Source organism: Falco punctatus (assembly GCF_963210335.1).
Source record: "Falco punctatus genome assembly, chromosome: Z".
Lineage (NCBI taxonomy): Eukaryota > Metazoa > Chordata > Aves > Falconiformes > Falconidae > Falco > Falco punctatus.
The window spans coordinates 58,713,123-58,736,541 of record NC_137586.1 but is presented as its reverse complement, the minus strand read 5'-3'; positions in this window follow the sequence as shown (position 1 = coordinate 58,736,541).

Sequence of the window (23,419 nt, the reverse complement as noted above, 5' to 3'; positions counted from 1 at the left end):
ATCATTAATACCATATAAATTTAATCAAATATATGCCTTATGCACAGGTTGACAGGACTGCAGCCTAATCCCACTTTAGGATTTTATAGCAAAGATCTCTGCATATGTAGTTTCTTTTTAATGATGAATTCCTATGATCCAGATAAGAATACAGTAACTGGAACACACATGCAGGTATTGTTCCATATTTGGATCCCTGGGAGAAAATTTCCTTAAACTGCCCAGTTTCAGACTTCATTTGGTAGTTACATTTTCATGGCTTCACGTAATATTGACTTTCATGTTGAAAACAGAGCATAAGAATATTTGTATGAAGGGATTGTTTAAAAACAAGTTTTTTAAAAAAATATATAGAATACTAAAATTATTTCAGATTTTTATTAAACTTAAGCTCACCAATACATTCAACAAAATCCCTGTAAATTCTGAGTTATCACAATCTGTAGAGTGATAGATTTTCTTTAGAGCTATGAGCCTTTAGTCTCAGCAGTAGTGCTCAGACACTGCCTATCTTGGTTGACCTCAGCTCCATGTTAACTTGATTTTGCTAAAAGAATCAGAACAAGAAAAATATTTCTTAGTTGCTGTAATCTCATTACAATGCTTTACTTATCTTGCCAATGGTATTTCAATATATATATCTGATTATGTTTTTTTAAGAGAAATAAAGTAGAATTGATGCCAGTAGAAGAAATGATATGTGGTACCTGACATTAAAGTTCATTGTCTTGATAGTAATTAACCAATAAAATATGTCATCTTGACATATACAATACTTCATCTTGAGCTTCTTAGTGACAGGTAAGTAGTTTTACCTAATTATTCTTCACAATAATTTTCCGTTTTTTCATTGCCAGTCAGGAAAACAAAGAAAATAACACTTTCCTAAAAATATTTATCAGTGCAATATCACCAAATATTGCTGAATTTACATTTTTTTATCTAGATATCTTAGCACTGAACCATCCTTTTAACAACAGATCTACCTATCACAAATTCTATTTATTTCAGTTTCTGTTTACCACTAAATTATAGCACTCATAAGTCAACATCACTTATATGTAGCCTGGCATACTATTTTAATTAAGTACTATACCATTATTTTTATCATCATTATTTTGAAGGAAAAGTACCTAGATTTGTTGCATGGTATAAGTAACTTTTGTTCAGTGTAATTAACTTTGAAAAGTCATTTCACTGAGAATATCAAACCTCTCCTTTTTAAATTTTAGGCTATTCAAAACAGTAGTCTGTGTTTCACAATGGAGACAAGTCACTAAATAATATTTGTACAATACAATTTCGGAAAATATCAAGTATTCCAGTTTAAAATATTTGACAATCTGGAATCTTTCCCTTTCCTTAGTGCTTATTTTATTTTCCATTAAGTTCAAAGAGATTCAAGTAGGTTTAAAGCAACACTTTATAAGGATTTAAGAGAAAAGAAATTCACTTCCGTGCTTTGTTTTTATTTTCAGACAAAAGCACTTTATCAAAGTGCATTCCAAAATGTATGTCTTGCATTTCTCTGATCCTAGCAATATCTCATTGTGTTGAAGTCAGGAAACAATCCATAAGACAGTGAAGATGGCAGAGCTGGAACAACTGTTATAGGATATTTTTCTACATCTTGAAGCTTTCCCAGCACCACTGGGATGTACTGTGCAGCCACATCTACTGATGTATTCTATTTTCTGCAACATTTTGGTTCCCATTCATGTCTATGCCATTCATGCCAGCCTCTAACACTAACTTGCAACAAGTAAGATTAATTAATTCTTTCTTACTACAAATGTAGTTACCCCTACTTTCCAAGAGAAAAAGATAAAGATTTATACCACTTACGTGGGGGATACAAATTGCACAATAAAATTGTTTCCTCAAAATGTAAGAGTAATACATATGTCTAAAATTCAAGCAGAAAGTTCACTGAACTCAACAGAAAAAAAAAAAAGTAAAAGAAAAAAATAATAATTCAAGCACTAGCGCTTCTTCTGTAGTGAATTTAGCTGTAACTCTTACTCTTAATAATTCAGGATCAATTACCATACCACATTCACCATCACACCTATCACTCCTCAACATAAAGATTTTAATTTCTCCTTGACCCATACCTTGTGTCCCTACTAGTCTGTCCATAAATTGGTAAGCACATTAAGCCTTTGATCTGGCAATGTACTTCATCTTGTGCACAATTTTAAACACCTCAATAATTCTGTTGATTGCTGGATCCAGGCTACCTATGACTCACCAGAAGACTGCACAGTGATCAAGACACTGAATAACAATCAGGTGGTGGGGGTGTAGCACCCCTTTGACACATTTCTCCTACATTACTTTTCATGAATTACTTAAACTATACCTTAATTTATCCTCAAAACATTAAATTTCTGTCAAATACATATTTTGAGAATAGTTTTTGAAGTTTGTGAGGCAATGAAATACGAATTTAATAGGGTCTACAGAGAAACTAATATAGAACTGAACATTTCAGTCTGGGTTAACTGAAATAGACCTTATGTCATAGAAAAATGGTGTTTAAAATCTTTAGAATGCTTGAAAGAAATTTGTTAGGAAGTTAGCCTGGTATATTTATGCTTAAAAATTATGCAGAGAACTAAATGTTCCTACTTAGAGCTGCCCTAGGGTACGAATGGCCATGCAACATGAGCCCTATTAAAGAGCGGCACTGCAGCAGCAACATAGGGGATACTTCCAAAAGCCCATCCCTTGTTTACATGGCAGCAGTTTTACTGTGACAGCACTGGAGGACTAAAACCAGTAAACAGTAATGGCAAAGTATTAAAGACAATTAACAAATAGCTCTTTCTCTTTCTTGATGCACAAGTAGATCTACAGGTCAACACATACAAACATATTAATATAGACACATGCATGTTTGTATATGTAGATATGTACACACATGCAGACATAGACATATGTATGTACCCATTTAGCTAATCACTACCAGTTCCTCTTCCTAAGTCAAATTTATTATCAAATAAAATTGCATAGTTTTAATACTTGCATATTCTTAAATGTTCTTAATTAAAGAATGATTCTTAAATTTCTACTTCCCACAGAAAATGTGTGTGGCACATCTTCACAGGGAAGAACAAAGGAGTTTGCTGAACACATATGGATGAGAAAAACATGCCATCCAAAAGTATCACACAATCCCCTTGGAGGAATGCATTTTCTCTAACAAAAAGCATTTGGGACAGCACTAGTCCTCTGTATCCACTTCTCACCATGAACAAAATCACAGTACGCAATGGAAAGTTTAACCCTATCTGGGACACTGAGGACACTAGCATGGAAACTAAAAGCCTTGGCTCAGAGGCACTGTGATAGTGTTTCCTGTTAAAGAAGTTTCTCTGCCTGAGGTATCCCATATCAGTCTCATGCAGAATCTTAATTATTTTATTTGCTACAGTGGTGAGATGCAGCTTGGGCTGAATACCTCTGGAGAGGGACATCAAACAAAGAAACCCCTGGGCAATTATACCTTCACATTCTAAGTTTCCTGCTCTTCACATGACAATTCCATCCACTAATAACAGTGGATTCAAGGGCCTCCTTGTTCTTCATTGGGTATCCTCATCGTGTCTAGGTAGGTCATTTCTTCTTTTATCTCTACAGTTGCAGCTTCTGCTGGTAGTCGTAGTGGCCTTCCTTACTTCCTTATCTCCCAGCATGAACCAGATCTGGAGCCTCCTTTTTCTTAAGTAGACAAAAGTTTCTTCATATCTACATGAAAGTCCACACCTCCTGGCCTAAGGCTTCAACAAATTTAGCTACTCATGGTAAGCAGTTAACTCCAGACAGTTTTAGTGCAATGTTCAACATTTCCTTATTGCTTGACTTTGTTTTACTCACCATATGTACGTACATACACACATCAGCATGCTTGCACACAGGCATTCATAGGTATAGACATGATTTTTTATAAACAACATTTTGTTCCTTTTCTTTTTCTTTTTTTTTTTTTTTTTTGAGATTTTCAGAAAATCTGTTTTTAGTTCAGAGAGATTTCAAATGTGTGTTCCTCCTGGTTTTACTTTTGAAAATGGAAAATCATTATGGTCAATTCACTACATGAACATATTAAATATTGCTTTTTTTCTATAATGTAATTCTATATAATACATATTAATCTTACTTTTTCAACTTTGGACACCAAAGCTAATAAAAATGTGGGCACAAGTACTAATAAAAAGGCATAATTAAAAAAAAAATATTATATGCAATTTTTTTTTCATAATGGCCAGTTTTAATTTTGTGCAGCAAATTCTAAAATATAACAGCTCAGCTTTGCTGTAAGACATTTAATTAGGTTTTGATCCCTGATTCCTTGAAATTTTAACCCCCTCTTGGCAGTTTGGCCTGCTGAACCACCAGCTCTTAGTTAACAAACAGACAGTTATTGCTTGGTGCAACTGCTCTTTTCATCTCTCAGTGCTGAAGCATTGGTGCATGGTAGGGCAGGGACTGGTGGAAGTGTGGAGGGGAACTCGGGGTATCAGCAAAGGCCCCTGATGGGCAGAAGCTGAGGGGCCAAGACCTACAGACCCATGACCTTGTGCATCAGGCTGTGCCTGTGATTTTTGGATCATAGGCAAAAATGAATGTGATCTCAGGCCTTGCTGCCTGCTGTCAGCATTGAAGGTCTAAAAAGAGTAATTCATCATTTTTTTTTATTTTTTTTATTTTTTTTCATTTTGGGGTGGATGAGGAGCTTAAAGAGCTGACGAGGTGATTCTTAATTCATCACATAGCACAAAGGTTGGGCACAAACCCACTCGCTGTTGGAGAAATGGGACAGGACTGGGTAGGGCTGGGCAGGGGAATGAACTGCTCAGATTTACAGGCAGCTCCCAGTGAGATTTCAATCTTGTCAGTAAGTCTAAATAAAGGAAGAAAATGAAAGGTTGCATCTTTCTTTTTGTCCCCTCAAGTGATGTCAGGCTTCCCATTTCTACTGCACCCATTAAGCTGTCATGTGTAATGTGGACTTGAATTTTTTCAGTCACTCAATGAAAGAACAGGTTTCCTTTTCAGACAACTGGCGGCTATCAGCACAAGGACACTGCTGCTGAGGGCTGGCAAAAGAAGTCCTAAATAACTATTTGCAAGCATTATTATTCACAACAACAACTGGTTTCCTGTGACAACTCCAAGAATCTTTTTAGTTTTTCACAAACTGGAATTTGCAAAATATAACAGTGATTTTTGTTCTTCAAGGAAGTTCACACATAATGAGAGTTTCTAAGTTGTTTTCAAATGGCATTTCTTAATAGAAATGGTCTCAGCCAATCTTCTAGAAGTGTCTTTCATTTTCTCTTTCCTCTTTAAAATTTTTCTCACTATGATAAAAATGTGATTTGCATGACAGCACATGAGCCTACAATGTGCCCTTGCAGCAAAGGAAACTAATGGCATACTGGGCTGCGTTAGGAGGACTGTTGCCAGCAGGCCAGGGGAGGTGATCCTTCCCCTCTACTCAGCTCTAGAGTATTCTGTCCTTTTCTGGGATCCCCAGTAAAAGAGAGAGATGGACATACTGGAGAGGGTCCAATGAAGACTACAAAGATGATGAAGGGACTGGAACATTTCTTCTAAGAGTAAAGGCTGAGAGCGCTTGGTCTCTCCAGCCTGGAGGAGAGGATGCTCAGGGGATCTCCTCAATGTATGTAAATACCTGAAGGAAGGGTGTAAAGAAGAAGGAGCCTGTCTTTTTTCAGTGATGCTCAGTGACAGGACCAGAGACAATGGGCACACACTGAAACACAGGAGGTTCCCTCTGAACATCAGGAAACACTTTTTCACTGTGAGAGGGACAGAGAACTGGCACAGGCCACCCAAATAGATGGTAGAATCTCTATCCTTGGAGACACTGAAAAGCCATCTGGACATGGTCCTAGGCACCTGGCTGTAGGTGACCCTGCTTGGGCAGAGGGTTTGGACCTGATGAACTCCAGAGGTCCCTTCCAGCATCAACCATTCAGTGATCATATCACAGATATTGATGGCATGAATAGTTTTAAAATACAATGTAATAATGAAACATAACTGTATGAAATTTTAGTAGATTATTTCTGGATAACAAAGTCTCCTCCAAGTTGAAGCCTACTCATGGAGAGCATACAAGAAGCATAAGTACAAACTTTATTTCTTATATTTCTTGCTTTAAACAATTTAGCTGTCTGTATGTTTGGCAGAAATATAAAGCATGACCAAAGACATTTTCCTGCAACTTATGGAAGGCTTTCAGATCTCACTAAAGACTTTAGGAGATGAGGGCACTGAACTACTTGTAGGATCAATTTGAAATAAACATAACACTATTTTGTGAGAATGACTCAAAATCCTTCAGTCAAGTATATTAAGTCAGTAATTATGTATCTCAAATAAGGAGCAAAGTATGTGTATGAATGTAGAACTTCCTTACAAAATACTCTTGAGAATTTGTGCATATTTGACTGAGCCAGCCATTATCTGGGACATCCTTTAGGAAACTGTAATACCTAACACTGGCATTTTAAGTGGAATGAGTGTCTTAACACTTTAGCTTACAGTTTGCATTAATTTTATGTTGTATGTACCTTTTCCACAAATCTAAGTGTGGTATGGTTTTCTGCACATTCTTTTCTAGACACATTTTTAAAACACCCAGATGATGACTCTGTTTCGTGAAAGGCAAAAGTAGCAAACAGGCTACTGAGTGATTTTGATCTTCAACTTCCCTCCCAGAAAAAAAAAAAAAAAAAAGTTATTCCAGCAAAGCAAAACTTGCAGACTTTTAAAGTATTATTTAAAATTAAAGTGTCTTCATGCTTGCAGTAACATGAGATTTTTGTTTTGAAAAAAATTATTGTAGAAATATAACTTCGAGCTTTTTGGCAGTGGAAGTACTATTTCACCTTTATCTCTTCAGTGAACTAACGGTTTTGGTGAGCAGAGAAAAAAATCCAATATACCCAAATATACATACATGCCATTTCAGGCATACCCTTTTTATAGGGATTTCCTCTTAATCACAAAAAGTCCAAAAGGAAAACTTGATTAATCACAAAAAATCAGTGGCAGGAGCAAGTTATGGCCCTGTAAGTATCCCGACCAACAGCAAAGTAATTCTGAATTCAACATTGCAATTCCTGCAATGTTCACAAGCAACAGATGTAGTAGTAGTAGTACTGATACTCTTATTCTGATATTCTACAAATTTTGAATCTGTGCATGTATCTGAAAGAACTTGTCTCCTGGTTACATGGTAAAAATTTTGACTCCAGCTGAGATTTGCATTGCTGTAACCGAAATCGAAAAATCAGCTTTTAGCAATTAATATTGGTTGATACAAAGGCAGGAAAAGCAAGTTTCTGTTGTCTAGTTCATACAAGTATAGGGCTGCTTGTTGTAATTTTTCCAAAAAATAAATAAACTCTCCAACTAATAAAATAAGTGCAATGAATATTTTCCTTCGGCTTGGTATCTTTATCAGTCACATAAGATAAAAACATGACTCAGAAAGCACTGATCACCAGTGACAATTTAAGTCAAATTGTTCTCAAGTTAGCAATACCGAACAATACAAATAAAATTTTGAATCAGTCAGGTGATGTCATTATTTATAACCTCATTTATTTGTTTACAGTCCTGAACAAAAAAGTAGTGATCTCCAGAGTGGGAAAAGTCAGAGCTATTTCCAGAACAGACTGAAAAAGTGATCTTGAATCTATTGAACATAACCCTTTAAATAAAACGGTTTTCAATATCACTATCTGGTTAGTGCACTGGCTTGTTTTCAGGGGGAAACCATTTCACTAAAGGACAAAAAAATTGCATAATCAGCTTGACAGAGAATGAAGGTCAAAGACATTTTTTACATCTTGCTGCCACTCTTAAAGGCACAGATATTCTTCATACTGAAGAGGGAACAGTCCTTCACAATCCAGTCCTTGATTTAATTTGCTGATGGACCTTGAATTTTTGTTTCCAGGAATTAACTAGAATTCATCTAGTCTGCAGAAGAAATTCTAATATGAAGTTGACATTGTTGTCACAAGTGTTAGCCAAGAGGAGATGACAAAAGCCAAACAAGCTGCACAGGTGGTGTGTTAGTTCCTGACATAAAGCCTGAATGTACCAAAAATCTGTGCAGAGTTTTTAGAGCTGAGTCAGATTTCTAACTAAAAGCTACCAAACTTTTGCTTAGCACAACTATAGAGCAAAATTGTACAGAGAGGGAAAGCAAAAGTCATTGTAGGTTGCCTAAAATTTCAGTGATCCCTGACACTCAAAATTTGTGGTGACCTCCAGGACAAACCACCGCCATCGGTGGGCACTTGCTTTTTAAATCCACAAATAACTTATTATTATAAAATGAGAAGAGCATAGGAGGAATTCTGTATTTCAATTATCTTTTTATTCAGTGAAAAGTAATTTTCCAAGTACATTGCAGAGTATAGTTTTGCCTTCCAAAGAAACTGAAAACAACTCTTTTAGATGTGTTCCTGGTGGACAGTAGCTGGCAGTTGTTGCAGAAACAGCAACAGCACCCTTGTGTAAATACACAGCAATACAATCTTTAATTTCATAACTACATGCTATTTTTCCTTGCCTCATTCAGTGTTCAGTGCTTAATGAATTATTATTGCAGTGATTTCTCTTATCATCTTCATTCAGTATGGCCCTAGGCATATTTACTGCACTACCGTGTTATATATTGAATTATTCATTTCCTAACAAGTTTTTTCTGTAAAATTCATTGCTGAAGTATGTGTGTGCAGGTATCAATACATAGAAAGAAACAAGAAATACCAATTAATTTATCTTCACAACTCCTGGTATACTTCCAGTTTTACATGCAGACTACATCTATATTGTTTAGCCTAGAAGCAATCACAGGCTCAGATATGACATTGCCATACTTCTCAATCTAGGAAGCCTGCAGCTGATTTATATGCATATCCCATAGTGCTTTGCCTTGTTAAGTCTTTCTGTAAAAAAGTCACTGATTTGCCTGCCTTCCATAAAACATTGCTGTAAGACATTCTGGGATATTCAGGTGCAGGTTTCATGGTGAGTGGACATATCTATGATCATACTGTTACATTTACACAGCTCTTAGTGGCATATTTGGACCTAGCATAAGAGGTAGTCTTTGGACATTTCAAATTATATGGTATCTTATATCATCAGACCGTCGTACTACTGACATCAGCTGCTGCAAACACTCAACCCCTCTTGCAAACTACAGACCTCAGGCTTAAATGAGGATTATACAAAATGAAAAACATACAAGTTATGGCCACTTTTGAAAAAGTTGAGCTTAAATGGAATGCCAGATACCACAAATAAAACCTAGACAAAAGGAAAACTGTTTCTAGTGCAATGTTCACATGTCTAAGTGTAACACTTTTATGTTTCCTGTAATTCCTACTGCACTGAATGCCTTTGAGTTTTGGCAAGGGGGTGAATTAAAACATTTGAGGTGAAGACAATTATTATTTTTGGAAGACAGATTGCTGGTCAGACATATGTACTTTAGAACACTTAAATGAGCAGCAAATATGTCAGTCTAAATTAGATAACTCCTGTTGTTTCCTTAACAGCGTGTTAGTCATGGCTGGGTATACACCCTTTATCAGTTATAACTGTGCACATATTGTTGCAGTAGTATCTTTGCTTCAGAAAGCTGCAGAAACAATGCAGAGAGTGGTGTAAACTGTTTTAATCATGCAAACAGAATTAACTTTCTCCATTCAAAGTCAGAATATCTACCTTATTATTGACTATGAGATTGTAAGAAAGGAAAAAAGATAGATCATATTTAGGGGGCCAATCACCTGATATGATGAACTAGGAAAAGATCATTCTTGTTTCTCGTATTCCTTATATAAATTGTCTGCATATACATCTTTAAAGGTTGTTTTCTTCTGCTTTGTTTTTCCAAATGGAAACATTTGCACTTCCAGTAATTAGTACAAGTGATGTAAGTTTAGGAAGCTGTGGGTCCATTGGGAGTACTTATATATTGGATCTGTATCTGATAAACAGATAGTCTGCATCATAAAGTTTGAAGTTTCTTGGAAGTAACACACACCTACAGAGTCTCTGCAGAAATATTTCTGCACATGCACAGTAGTTTATGACATCTCAAAAAGATCAACTCTGTTGCACATGTGTAAAACACCTGTGAAGCACATGGACAACAGATCTGATGTTTCTCTTGAGACAGCCAGTCTGGCAGCCACAGCTTCATTATGAAAGACCTTTATTTTTAGGGTATGTAACCTCCCGACTTCCTTCCTCCAACATAATACTATCAAGAATTAATTATTAAAGTATGCATTTTTTTCTTATTATGGTAATAATCCTAAACTGATAGATACTTGGTTTATTTTGTAGTAGATATAGAAAGTATTTCAATAATTCTGCAGCTAGGGTTGTGATTTTTTTGTAATGTATGACACAGTTTTCCAAAACACAAAACTTTTACCAAGACTTCCGTTTCCATCCAAATGTTTTATTTTGCTTATGACACATGTCATTTGAACACCTAATAAGAGTTTACCTAATTGAAGTCTTTCTGCTTCTCACGCAAGTAATTTCCTTCTTTTCTATTATCATGCATGGCATTATGAAGAATATGTACTTTTAAGTCCCAAATAGTAACTTTATCTTGAATTACACTCATTATACACAGCATATTACCAAAGTTACTGTCAGTCAGAAAAAACATTGGGATGAATGAAATCGAGCTATTGGATCACGAAATTGGTATTCCTAATACAGCCACTGATTTGCCTGGTGGGACATACTGAGCAGTTCCCTCTGTCCCTGTGTAATGATTGTTTTGGAGCTTAAATGCGAAAACTGCAGTAAATTTTTCCTCATTTGTGGACTGAAAGATAATCCATATATGTTCTGGAGAGCGCTCTCTCTGTTGATAGTAGAACGTTAATTTACTATCAGTTGCACAGTGCCTTTTCACAGGCACTATTTCTGAAATGGTAGCGAGGAAAATAGTTCACTTTCCTCCCAGCATGCATAGCTTTGCTTCTGTCTTCTTAAAAAGCAAAAAATGTGGGGTTGTCTGTCAGATTCAAATAACTTTTGTCACTTGGTTTTTGGAGCTTTGCTTTTGCCTTTCAGTACCCTTCTGTCATAGAAAAAGATGAACAGGGTCCTAACATACTAAAAATTATTAGTGAAACAGCAATTGTCAACCTTTTCTACCCTCTAAGATAGATTTCAACATATTTATTTTTTTTCAAGAACCACTGGATAAATGCACATTCCCCAAAGATCAAAGAGAATGTTTGTTCACACAGGGTTTGGGTGTGGAAGAAGAGGAGAGCGTGCCAGTGCATTCAAGAGCTGTTCTGAACTAGGAACTGCTCCACAGGGATATGGATTTTTATCTGGGTGAAAGGCAGAGTCTTAATACAGTGATGTGTGTATGGCTTGGGACCCCTGGGCTTGCTTTCCATATGACAGGAAATGCCTTAGAGAAAATATTGCTTGTTTTATTAGCCCCATTTAGTGTGGTGACTTTCAGACTTCCTTGCATGAGCTTAAGATCTTACAGTTTTCTGTTGTTGTCTATAGAATGTCCCCCTCACTTTAGTGATAATGTCTCAAATCCAACATCTGGTGAAAATCAGAGGAGGGGTAGTGCAATTAGATCCTGAAAGCTTGTGCATTTTACTTGCATTCTGTTAATATAATAAAAGCTCTTACCTTCAACCTTTTGTCATAGATTTATTTCTTATGTGTAAAGCTAATTTTCCACAGTAATAAATTATGAAATAACCGTAGTTCATAAATTGAACTTCCTTGCAAAGCTGCTTATAAATAGGAAGTCAAACTATCCCAAATTAAACCACACTTTCTATTATGTAGTTGTATTGGCTATTATTTTAAAGTAAAAGTAATTATATGAAAGAAAATAGAACATTCCTCATATTATTGCCATTACTTTCTATAAGGGGAAAAAAACCACCTTAAATTGCAGCTTATAAAGTTTGGATTTTTAAAAAAATTATTTGAATGCTGACTTTGTGGGTAAAAAAGGTATGATTCATTCTGGTTTTGCATTCTTGATTCTTACATGCCTCAGTTTGGGTTTGCATTTATTTTGGTTTTTTTGTTAGCAGAAGTTCTTAGAAAAAGCTTCATTATTAAGCATTTCCTTCCCCTGACCTTTTTACTATAAACATTTGGGCACAGATATCCTACAAATGGGTTAGAAGGAAATAAATCACTCTTCTTAGCACTTCCCATGGTTTGCCAACTTCATTAGCCAGCTTCTGCAGATGCCCTTCCTGGCATCAAAACCCAGGAGCCTGCAGGAAACAAAAAAATGCCAGATTTCTCCTGATGCCCAGGAAGGCTTTGTTTGCTGCAGGAGATCACTGTGTGCTTTGATAAATGCCACTGTGCTGAATCAGCATGGTGGGCAGTTTAACTTTGTGACCTTCTTGAAGTTGACGGCTCCCCCCATAGACTGTCTTTGACACAGCCTATAACATAGACTGTCAAAAGTACTAAAGTAAAAGAGAGCTGTATTTATTTTACTGTTAAGTCATCTTTCCTCTGTGCAGACCTCAGGTGTGTTGGCATTCTCCTGGACAATATCATATGCTTTACTCTTTCCACCAGCTGTGTGCAAGGGTTTTTTATGTGAGGGAGTGCATTCTCTGCACAGCCCCATTCTGTCACCCTGACATTTCACACGTGCCTTTAGTGTCTGGGCCTGGTTTCTAGAAGTGATTCAGAACAATTTTATAGTCTCTTGCAGCCTAAACATTGCTACTGTAACATTTACTGTATTTGGAAACACAGGGGAAGTTTTCATCTCAGAAATGTTTGTTTGTTTGTTTGTTTTAGCAGTATTATCCATATTAAAAAATAAAAGTAAAATGCAATCTACCTGTTTACCTGCTTCGGGGGGTGGGGGGTGGGGGCTGAGGAGTGGAGGGGATTGAACAACCCCCCCCAAAAAAAGGCAGTAAACCAAACTAACCTTCTTTTAATGCTGCAGATACAACTGATAAATATTGGTTTTGGCGTGCTTTAAAATCTTTAAAATGTAGGTTTCTAAGCTTGAAAGTCATCTCAGAGCTTCTCAGCAGGGTAGACACAATCAAATCCTTACCTGAGAATGAGGACAAATTCCTTAGGACAACAATACAACATTTTTTCAGACAAAAAGATTTACAGAAGGCTGTGGTTAGTTAAAACAAGTGTCTTTTTCATCTCTCCCGTCTCATTCCCCAGCACATTCCAACTCCTTTCTCACTAGCAATAATGGATGGGGTATTAAGAGTATTTTTACACAAAGTATTGCTCAGTGTTTTCATGGACAATGGCACAACAGGGCTTTTGATGCCCCCAGCAGCCCTCTGACTCAAATAGCTGCCCACCATCTGGTGCCTGAGGGCAACCCTAAGACACCCTGTTTTCCTCAGCTAGCCACTGTTTGTAGAGCGGATAGTGACATGTCAAACAGTGCTCTGAGAGCATCTGAGCTGGGAAGATAGAAAAAGCATGAAGCAGGGTGTTCTGATCACCGACGGTATCTGAAGCAGTGGATGATCAGACTGAAACCACCAGATTTGCCATTAAGGGGGACATAGCTTTGCAGTTTTGTTCTCTCATTAACAAATAGAGCAAATGTTTTTCATGACAAATAAAAACACGTTTAACTTAAAATAAGCATGTTTTCATATATTTCTTTGGGGGTTACTTGTCCCAAATTAGAAAGCACAAAGTTAAATTTCTTATAGAATATAAGGGCTATAAATGAGCCAGATTAGATAGCTATAGCAGAGACTATCCTGCATACAGCATTTTAAGGCACCAGGCCTACAAGGACATTTTCAATTTTCCACAGAGCATTGGTCAGGACCTCTGGGCTTACATGGATTTAACACAAAAAAAGTTCTTCTCTATTCATTGTAAGTGCGTAATCTGTATGGTATCTGGTACCTGGTAAAACTAAAAAATATCTCTGCTTCACCTTCTGCTTTACCCTTGCCTTTTCCCCTCCTCCCAGCATACAGTAATTCATTGCATCTTAAATTGATTAAATCACTTTACAGATCCCAGATATATTTTTGCCTTGGTAATCTGCATCCACTAGACTATCATGCCATGACTATTGTTTACCAGCATAAGGGTGGAGGGAACTAACAAGTAAATTTACTAATAATTTTTTCAATCATTTATTTAAAAAGAACAATCTGACTATTAACACAAGCAGAAAATACTGGAAGAAATGCTGACAAAATCACTTTTTATCACATGCTCCCGTGCACAGAATAATTTAATGCATAATATTAGCCGAAGTGTTTTCACCCCAATGCTGTGAAGACTGTGTGCTGAGAAAAGGATTTCTGAAATCCAGAAGGAATCGAAAAAAATGATGAATGGACAAGGGCTGCCACAAAATCTATATGCAATGTAGATATTGTCTTTTGAACCCCTTCCCCCAGTATAGTCTAGTTTCATTGAAGGAAAATGTCAGACATCAATGTTCTGTCATAAATAAAGAACATTTATTTGGTAGAATAATTATATGCCAAACCAAGGACTCATGGTCCAACAGTAGCGTATGCATGTCTTTATTTATGCACATACTCTGTTTATCTGTGGACTGGAACTTACATATGATCTAAAGTACATGACATTTATAAACCACTCTGATAAATAATAAATAGATTTATAATCTCTCATAAACTATGACTAAGGGTGGAACACTTCTGTCATTGCTTTTGTGTCACCTGAATATACATCCATGTGCTTATGTGCCTAAGAATTGTTATGCATTGTGCATACAATATGTATGCATGTGCATGCAACACATGCTCACCAATAAATGCTGCCATTGTGAAGAGACCTCAAAACTCTGTGGCACCAAAAGCATTTTAATAAATCCTAGCTGTAGCTCTGCATCTATATGTTAGCCTGCGGGGGCTTCCTCACACAGGTAGAAACCTCCAGAATAAGAAGCGCAGTGGCTTCACATGCTGCACTGAGCCTGGAGGAAGCCTAGCAGCTTTAGTCCTTTAGTCCTTGCTGCTCTTCCCCTGTGGTGCCACACATCCCACATCAGGGCAGCACCACAGCCCCCAGCACTGTGTTAGCTATGGTATTCTGCACATTGGCTGGCTCACGAGAGAATAGGTAAGGTATTTTATCAAAGAGCAGTGTAAGCTGAGCATACAGGCAAGGGCTCATAAATATTCACAACACAAACCCTGGTATATCAGAATTATATTTAAGTGTAAAGGAACCTGAATTCTTGTGATGAGAAAATACAAAGGAAGGAACCCAAACAGTCTTAACTCTAGCTCCACTTCTAACAAGAAAGTTAATCTTTAAAAATCAGAGGTCTTGGAATTACAGAATCATTGAAATGATAGTCATAATGAGATGCCATTTGATATTTTCTATCCAGTATGTTATTATGATGAGGAGAACAGCTACGTGAGATGCTGATATGAAGCATATTAAGGTGTGTGGAAGGGTGTCTAGGTAGTCTCAGGCACAATGCAAAATGGCGTTGCAAAGAGACAAAGATGGGAAAGAAACAGAGCATCCTTATGCTGTCATTTATTTTCTCACTGAACCCAGAGAATGCAGCCTACTGTGATCTTGTCTAGTGATGCAGGATTCTGGTCAAATTCTAAACATCCTCATTTGTTCTCACCTTTTTTATATGTAGAAAGAGCCAATATGCAGAAAAATATGTGTAAAGAGGAACAAGTCTGAAACTTTCTCCCGAGTACTATTAAAATGGTGAAATAACTTCGGTATTAAAATGGTGAACTATCTTCAGAAGGATTTCTTGTTTTACAGTTTTGTGACCTATGTACCTTTCTTACTTTTTATTCACCTTATGGAGCTTCTTGTAACAATGGATGATATATGCCTACTGTCAATATGTGGGCAGGCAGCCTGATTCAACTGTATTTTCCTATAGTGTAGTGTTCCATTCTGTGAGATCAGAACACTCTCAAAACCTGTTTCAGACATTGAGTATTAATAATGCTCTTTACCACATAGGTGGCACATTATACCTCTCAGGAATACATTCTTTCTCACCACTTGCCTAAAACTAAAGAAAACTGTATATTGTGGGTGGAAGTACAGTATGTTTATGCAACAAAGATGGGATCTGGGATATCTAAGGCGGGAAAAATCTTTTTTCCTACCATTGGTTTCTTTGTCTTGCACCTTTCCACTTCATTCTGCTTTTTTATTGCAAAAGGCTAATGTTTTTATTCTCTGAGAGAAAGCAAATTAGCGCTATTTTTTTTTTTTTTTTAATCAGGTATTTGAGGCTGCAGGTGCAGCTACCATTTCCAAAGACAAAATGGACCTATTACTTATCGGAGATATGCAAAGTACTTATGTTATATACACTTTGTTCTCCTTTGCTTACAGTTCTTATTGTTGTAAAAATCAAATTTATTCTGGGCATAATAACTAGATGAAGTTTGCTTTCATACATGAAGATGACAGAGGCACTCAATATGCAATTACACACAATACCTACATACATTTAAAAGAGCTACTTTACAGACAGCAAAATTGCCCCTTTCTGGGTCAGTGATAGCCTTTGCCAACAGTGTTGCATTTATCTGATATTCACAATTAATTCAGTAACTGCTTCTTTACAACAAAAAATGTCTTTCTTTCAACAGATTTTTTTACTATAAATGGCCATTCTAATGTAACTGCCATTCATCATTACATCACATTATCACTGAGTGATTACTCAGTAAATTTTAGACAATGTAGTTGTTACCTTCAGCTTCAGTATTTGCATATAATGCATAGTTGATCAATAGAACTGAATTTTCTGAAGAAAAACCCCTAGGTACACTATTAGCTATTTGTTCAGCATCAAATGCAGAGGCATACTGATTTGGCTGTTGCCTTCTTTAGACATACTCCGATGCAGTTTCAGTCTTGCAAAACTTTACAAAGTAACATGTATGTGCATTTAAATGCATCTGAAGATTTTGCAGATAAAGCCACTTACTGAGGAAAAATACATTTTCTTTGAGAAGATACTTTGTAAAACACTGTTTTTCCTTGCACAGACTCATTCCAGGTATTTGATCTGAATTCCATTGATTCATAGTCTTTTACCTGGGTGGAAATACATATTTGTGACTTGATACATAGATAGGGTATGGAGTCAAGAAGATACAGTAATAAAGGAAACCTGAGGGACAACTATTACCTTGTTCAGATACCAACTTCGGAAAGCAGGCAAAGGTCTAGTAAGTATCGCACTTTAAAAGGATATGAGAGTGATCCAGAATGTATTAGATCGACTGTGTTGTAAGTCATTTAGAATTCAGTATGTCAAAGTACAGAAACCTTGTGGCTTTTTAAGAGTGATGCCGGAGTAAATTTGCATTCTATTATTTCCATATTAGGTTATTATGTCCCCTAGGCCTTAGTAATGACTACAGAAAGCAATTCCAGATGAATTATGCTTGTGAAAACACGCATACGTGGCTGCTGCTTGGCAGCAACAGCTTTATACATGTCCAGCTAAACTACAGTGACACATACCAAATACTTCAACATGATATTAAATTGTTTATGTCTCTAACAAATGTCAAAAAATGAACACTATCAGGCTGAAACACTGGACTTTGTTTTCGTAAAGACCTGATACGACAAACATCACCGAGATCCCATTAAGCTCCACTATCAAATAAAGAGTTGCACTTAATCTTGTCCACAGGCAGAGCAGACAAATGTAGCTCTCGAGGTGCACAGTGTGCTGCTGCTGCCCCCTTAAGACAAGTAAACATAAATAAATGTATGTGTGCTGTAGTTTTCTCTCTGCATTCTGTCAAAGACCTTTTTCTATGAGCTATTAAAGAGTGATTATAGTAAGAGGCTTGCCTGGCATAAGCTGACACAATAAATCCAGCCTATTACAAGACCTATAAAAAACCAAGGTTTAGTTTAAGGACCTCAAAGTGTATGACAACCAGATATTTATATATTTTTTTTTGATAATTCATATATGAAACTTTAAGACAGCAAAGCCCAAACTGTGAAAACAAAGATATAGTTAACGCCACTAAAACCTGAAGAAGAGCTATTAGCAGGGAGAAAAAAAGGTTCCATCCCTACCCATGCACTTTAGGATGACATACAGCTCAGTAACCTCGATAGGCCATGAGATGATTATGTGAAAACTATAGCAAGGATGAGTTATTATCACTTTCCATTCCTTTAACCTTTGTCAAGAGACCTGATTAATGTTTGGTCATTTGCTCCTGTCTTTAAATTTTGTGTAAGACTCGGATATTAGAATTTTAATGGCTGCTTATAGGTGTCCTTTGAAACTGAATTGCATAGGGTAATATTTTGACCTAGAATGATGTTCTCCATTTTCACTTGGCTGTTCACCTCTGCATCTTTGAATCGAGTTTGGCCAGACATAGCAGGGAAGGCAGAAAAGTTAACTCACTAAGTATAAATGGATGAGGGTTTGCCTTCTTTCTCTCTATTAAGAAACTTAGTATTGCAAGGCCACAGAGGCACAGTGAGATCTAAGTAAGTTTAATTAATGAACATATAAAAACTGTAAGACCTGCAGCTTTCAATAGTTTCTGATGACTTTTGAATTATAAAACAAAATGTGTACTCCAGTTGAAAAATGAGTACAGTCAATTAAACTACACTATTGCAGGGTAGCATGGTACTAACCTCCCACACATGCGCTTGAAGAAATTTCCAGTTGCCAGTTCTTTTTGTAATACCTTTAACTGTGCATGCAGGTATCATCCTAAGACAATCTATCCCTGACCATGAAAACATTCAAGTATTAATGCACATTTTTAAGTAGGGACAGAGAATATAAGATCATATGTTTTCATAATAGAAAGACATAATGTGGAGCAGCCCCAACTTGTGCACATAAAGAACTCTGCTAAGGGAGAAATAGCACTGGCAAATTTCTTTTCTTGCTGGGTATGGTATGTCAGGTACACTGTAAATTCAGACTACAAAGGAAAAACAGTTCTGTTGCTGATTGTCCTCCAGCAACATGTCAAAATAATTGTAATACTGTACTTCCTTTTCCTATTGTGTGGCAGAAATACAAGACTTCTGGAGATACTTTCTTTAGAATTAAAAAGCCATAAAATGTCTGATTAAACTTTTCCCAGCTTGTTGTTCACACAAGTAGAGTAAGTGAAACCTGTGTGTGCTTACTAGACATGAACAAATGAAAGGAAAACGTCTCTGTGAATAATTGTTAAGATTCAAAAGAATTGTTACTATCAGAATGGCCACAACAGCACCAATGTTTTCTGGAAAAATAACCAAAATGATGACCTGAAAAGGCTATGAAAGTCACCTTCAAGCTCACCCATGATTCTCCATATAATTTGGTTATTTAATAAAAGGTATATAGTCTCTATTCTACCTTTATGCGATGATCTTTAGATCATGACAGCAACAGCACTATTAGTGTGATTATTTAAATCTACTAAGTAAAGAGCAAATACAAACCCACACGTGCTGTTTGTCTATTGAGCACAAAAAATATTTTTGTTTACCTAATGCTCCTTCTCTCAGCATTCAGTGTATTTTTTAGAGGCAATCATAACTCCAAATGCAAACCCTGTGGCCAGAGTGAAATTCCTCATGTGATGAAGTATTTTAAATGTATTTGCTGGAGCAAAATCACACAACATAAATCAGCTTTTGAGGGCCCCAAGTATGTAACAATGCTACAAAATGAATATTTCAATACAGCTCTATGAAAGATCTTGAATTATTATTTGGGAAACTACTAAAAAAAATTAAATTACTTTCCGGAATTTTACAATATAGCTGTGAATAAATCCAAAGTGGAGAAAAGGGTAAAAATAAATATACAATTTGTTCAGAAATATTTATGGGTTTCTAACTTTTGCCTAAGTGAAATGGAAGAACACCATGTCAGAGGCAGAGGATGCTGAGGGCTTGTCACTAGGCAGCACTTAGAATGGCTGGTGCATTTTCATAAGAGCAGTCCTTTCTACAGCTTGGCACTTCAAGTCAAACAAAACAATACAACGTACTTCATACTGCTTTTGTCTGAGAGCATGTACTCTTCCTAAAAAGAAATAAAAATACATTTTGAAGACTACTTAAAATATTTTTCTTTTGCTTTTCTCACCATGATTTTCATCTCCCTTTCATTGTTAGTGTTCATTTGGTTTTGATGTTTCTTTCTGCTTGTCCAGTTAACGTGCCTGAGCTAAGTTTTGTACCTTTCTGTGTATTTATAAAATCCTATATATTCTGAGAAAGTTTATTTACCACAGTGAAGACTTCAACTGCCTTTCAGTTTACCTTTTTGACTGGGCACATTTTCAATTCTTTCTTTGATACTCTATAGCCCTGTGGTTGACAGCTTTATCCAAAGCACTTTCTAATATAACATCATGTGTAGTTTCCATCGTGCTGCCAGTACTAATGTATGCAGAAAATTCTCAGGTGAAATTTCCTTTAAAAACTATGCAAACCTCTCATATTCTGTTACTTAAATGTCACTACACATGTGAGGGGTTATGTCATGTTCTGCTGGTGAAATTTCATCCTTTCAACTATTACAAGTATCTACAGATTTTAACATATTTTAACAAAGCATTGCTTTTATCATGATGCATTTGTTCTGCAAATTTTTATGTATGTGAGTGCTTAAAACCACTGGTTCAATATTAGCCACAAAGCAAGGACTTTAATGTATCACAATCTTGCTCATAATATGAATCAGATTTCCATAACTGTGTTGAATAAATAACTGCTTTCAACACATTTAATTGGCACAGCTTCATGGCATGTGTACGCTATCTGTGTGTGGGTAAAGTACAGGACAATGGAGGTTCTGTGTTTTCATTACTTCATCCTGATTCTGATCTTCCCCCTTTTAGTATAAATAAATTGAAATTAATGAAGCAATTGTAGCATAAAACTGATACATGTTTTATGAATCAGAATCAGACTTACTTCCATGACAGAGTGGCACTACCCCTTGCAGATTGTCCCATATCATTTCTTTCAAAGGCTTGGGTAGTCATTCCTCATGTGCACTCATCGTGGACTTCAGTGTAATCTTCCTTCTTCCTTTTACCTGTCGTATTAGATACTTTTTCCTATTTATCTGTATGATGAAAAATCAGCTAGACCATATGCTGTGACTATTTCTTAACAGGGAAAAATAAATCAATGCCCTCCTGGCTTTTGAACTCACACAAGTGGAGATATCCAAATTACTGCACTTAAAACATCACACAAGCTCATTTCCTGACTTATTGGAACGCTTATGCTCTATTATTAACCTCAGTCCAATGAGAGATTCCCTTTTAGTCTTTAATCTTGTGTCTACTGTTTAATTTGGGGGGGGGGGGGGGGGGGTGTTAAAATTTTATATTCATATTCATTATGCATATAGAAGTACAAAAGTACTCAGCAGTCAGAGGAAATCAAATTTTGTGAGTTCCTTGAAGCTTTCTATGTATCATAGACATTTCTCAAGCCAAAATATTGCAGTGCTAAATATTGATTTTGATATTAAACTTGTAGAGTATATTTTAGTCTGGCCATTACAAAATATCCCCTTTGCTTATGCAAATAAATCTATGCACAATTTAGATAATTTGACATAAAAGTTTCCTATTAATATGGAAAAACATCTATCTGGATCTCAATAGAAGGAAATATCTACATCAGTTATTTACGTTCGTAAGTTTAAACTGAAAAGAAAGAGATTGTTCGCATAATGCTGTCACCAATATCTCTAGGTTGATTTTGCTGCTCAGTCTTTAATTGTGATGTTTGCATTTGTAAGCATTTGTTCTACATTCCCTGGTTATGTGGGCTACTGTTACAAATCACTGCTACTTCCCAGTTGGCTTTATTAAAATCACTGGGGTTTGATTGGAATTTTTGGTGTTAGTCATGGTGGAGGTTAACTGTTTAACACACAGGTTAAACAGTACTTAAATGGTTTAATAACAAACAGTAGAAAATAGAATTGGAGGTGTTGAGTGGACTTGGGGCTGGGGCTGGGGAGAACACCTGCAGTGTTATCTTGACTAGTGAAAGAAAAACATTAATACTCCAGGTATATGTAATTCAGCTTTAAGAAAGTCTCACTATAGCATAGTGGAATAGCATATAGACAATATACTGTGACTTTTTCTTAACAGGGAAAAATAAATCAGTGCCTTCCTAGCTTAGATGACACCGCTATCAATACATTAGGCAGGGACAGCTGGAAAGCAAATTCAAGCCATAAGTATCTGATCATGATTATTGCTTCACTGTTGGCTTATTCCTTTGCATAGTTTTCGTCATGCCAGTTAGCATTTTTGGGAGACAGACAATACGAAACAGGGAGGGGTGGCTGGTAGACAACATGGTTTTGCTATGATTCAGAGGGAACGTGAAAGGCTGGAGAAATGGGCTGACAGGAAGATCATGAAGTTCAACAAGGGAGAGCTCCAAAATCTTGCACCTGGGGAGAAATAACCCCGTGCACCAGCAGACATTGGGGACTGACCCGTTCTTTGCAGTTTTGCAAAGAAAGCCCTGGGAACCCTGGTGGGAAAAAAGTTTGGTATTAGCCAGCAAAATGTTTTCATGGCAAACGCAGCCAGCAGCATGCTGTGCTGCATTAGGAAGAGCATCACTAGCAGTTTGAGAGAGGTGATCCTTCCTCTCTATCAGCATAGGAAGCACAGCACCTCTGAAGTGATGCATCCCGTTCTGGGCTCCCCAGGAAAAGGGAAGAATTCCAACAAAGGCCCACAAAGCTGATTAATGGATAGGAGCATATCTCATTAGGAAAGGTTGAGAGAGCTGGGACTGTTTGGCCCAGACAAGAGAAGTCTCATCAAGAGATCTTATTAACATCTGAAGGGAGGGGGTAGAGAAGACAGAGCCAGACTCTTTATATTGAAAATCAAAATACCAGAAAATTCTATCTGACGACAGGAAAACCTTTTTTGGGGGGTGGGGGGCATTGTTGGTTTTGTTTTAATTTAGAGGGTGCTCAAACACTGGCACAAGTTACCTAGAGAGTTTTTGGAGTCTCAGTCCTTGTAGTTTTTCAAAACATGAATAGACACAGTCCTGGACAACCTGCTCTTGCTGACCCTGCTTGAGCAGGGTAGTTGGACTACATAGTACCTCAAAAGGTGCACTATGAACCTAAGCAGTTCTGTGACTCTGTGAAGTACAGTTTAGGGAAGTACAATAGATGCTTCCAACAGGCAGTCTGTATGAAATTGCACCATATTAGGCTCCTTCAGGTGTCCATGGTCCTTTAACAGTATGCTTTTACTCTTTCCAATACTCGCTTAAACATAGGAATGCAACATCT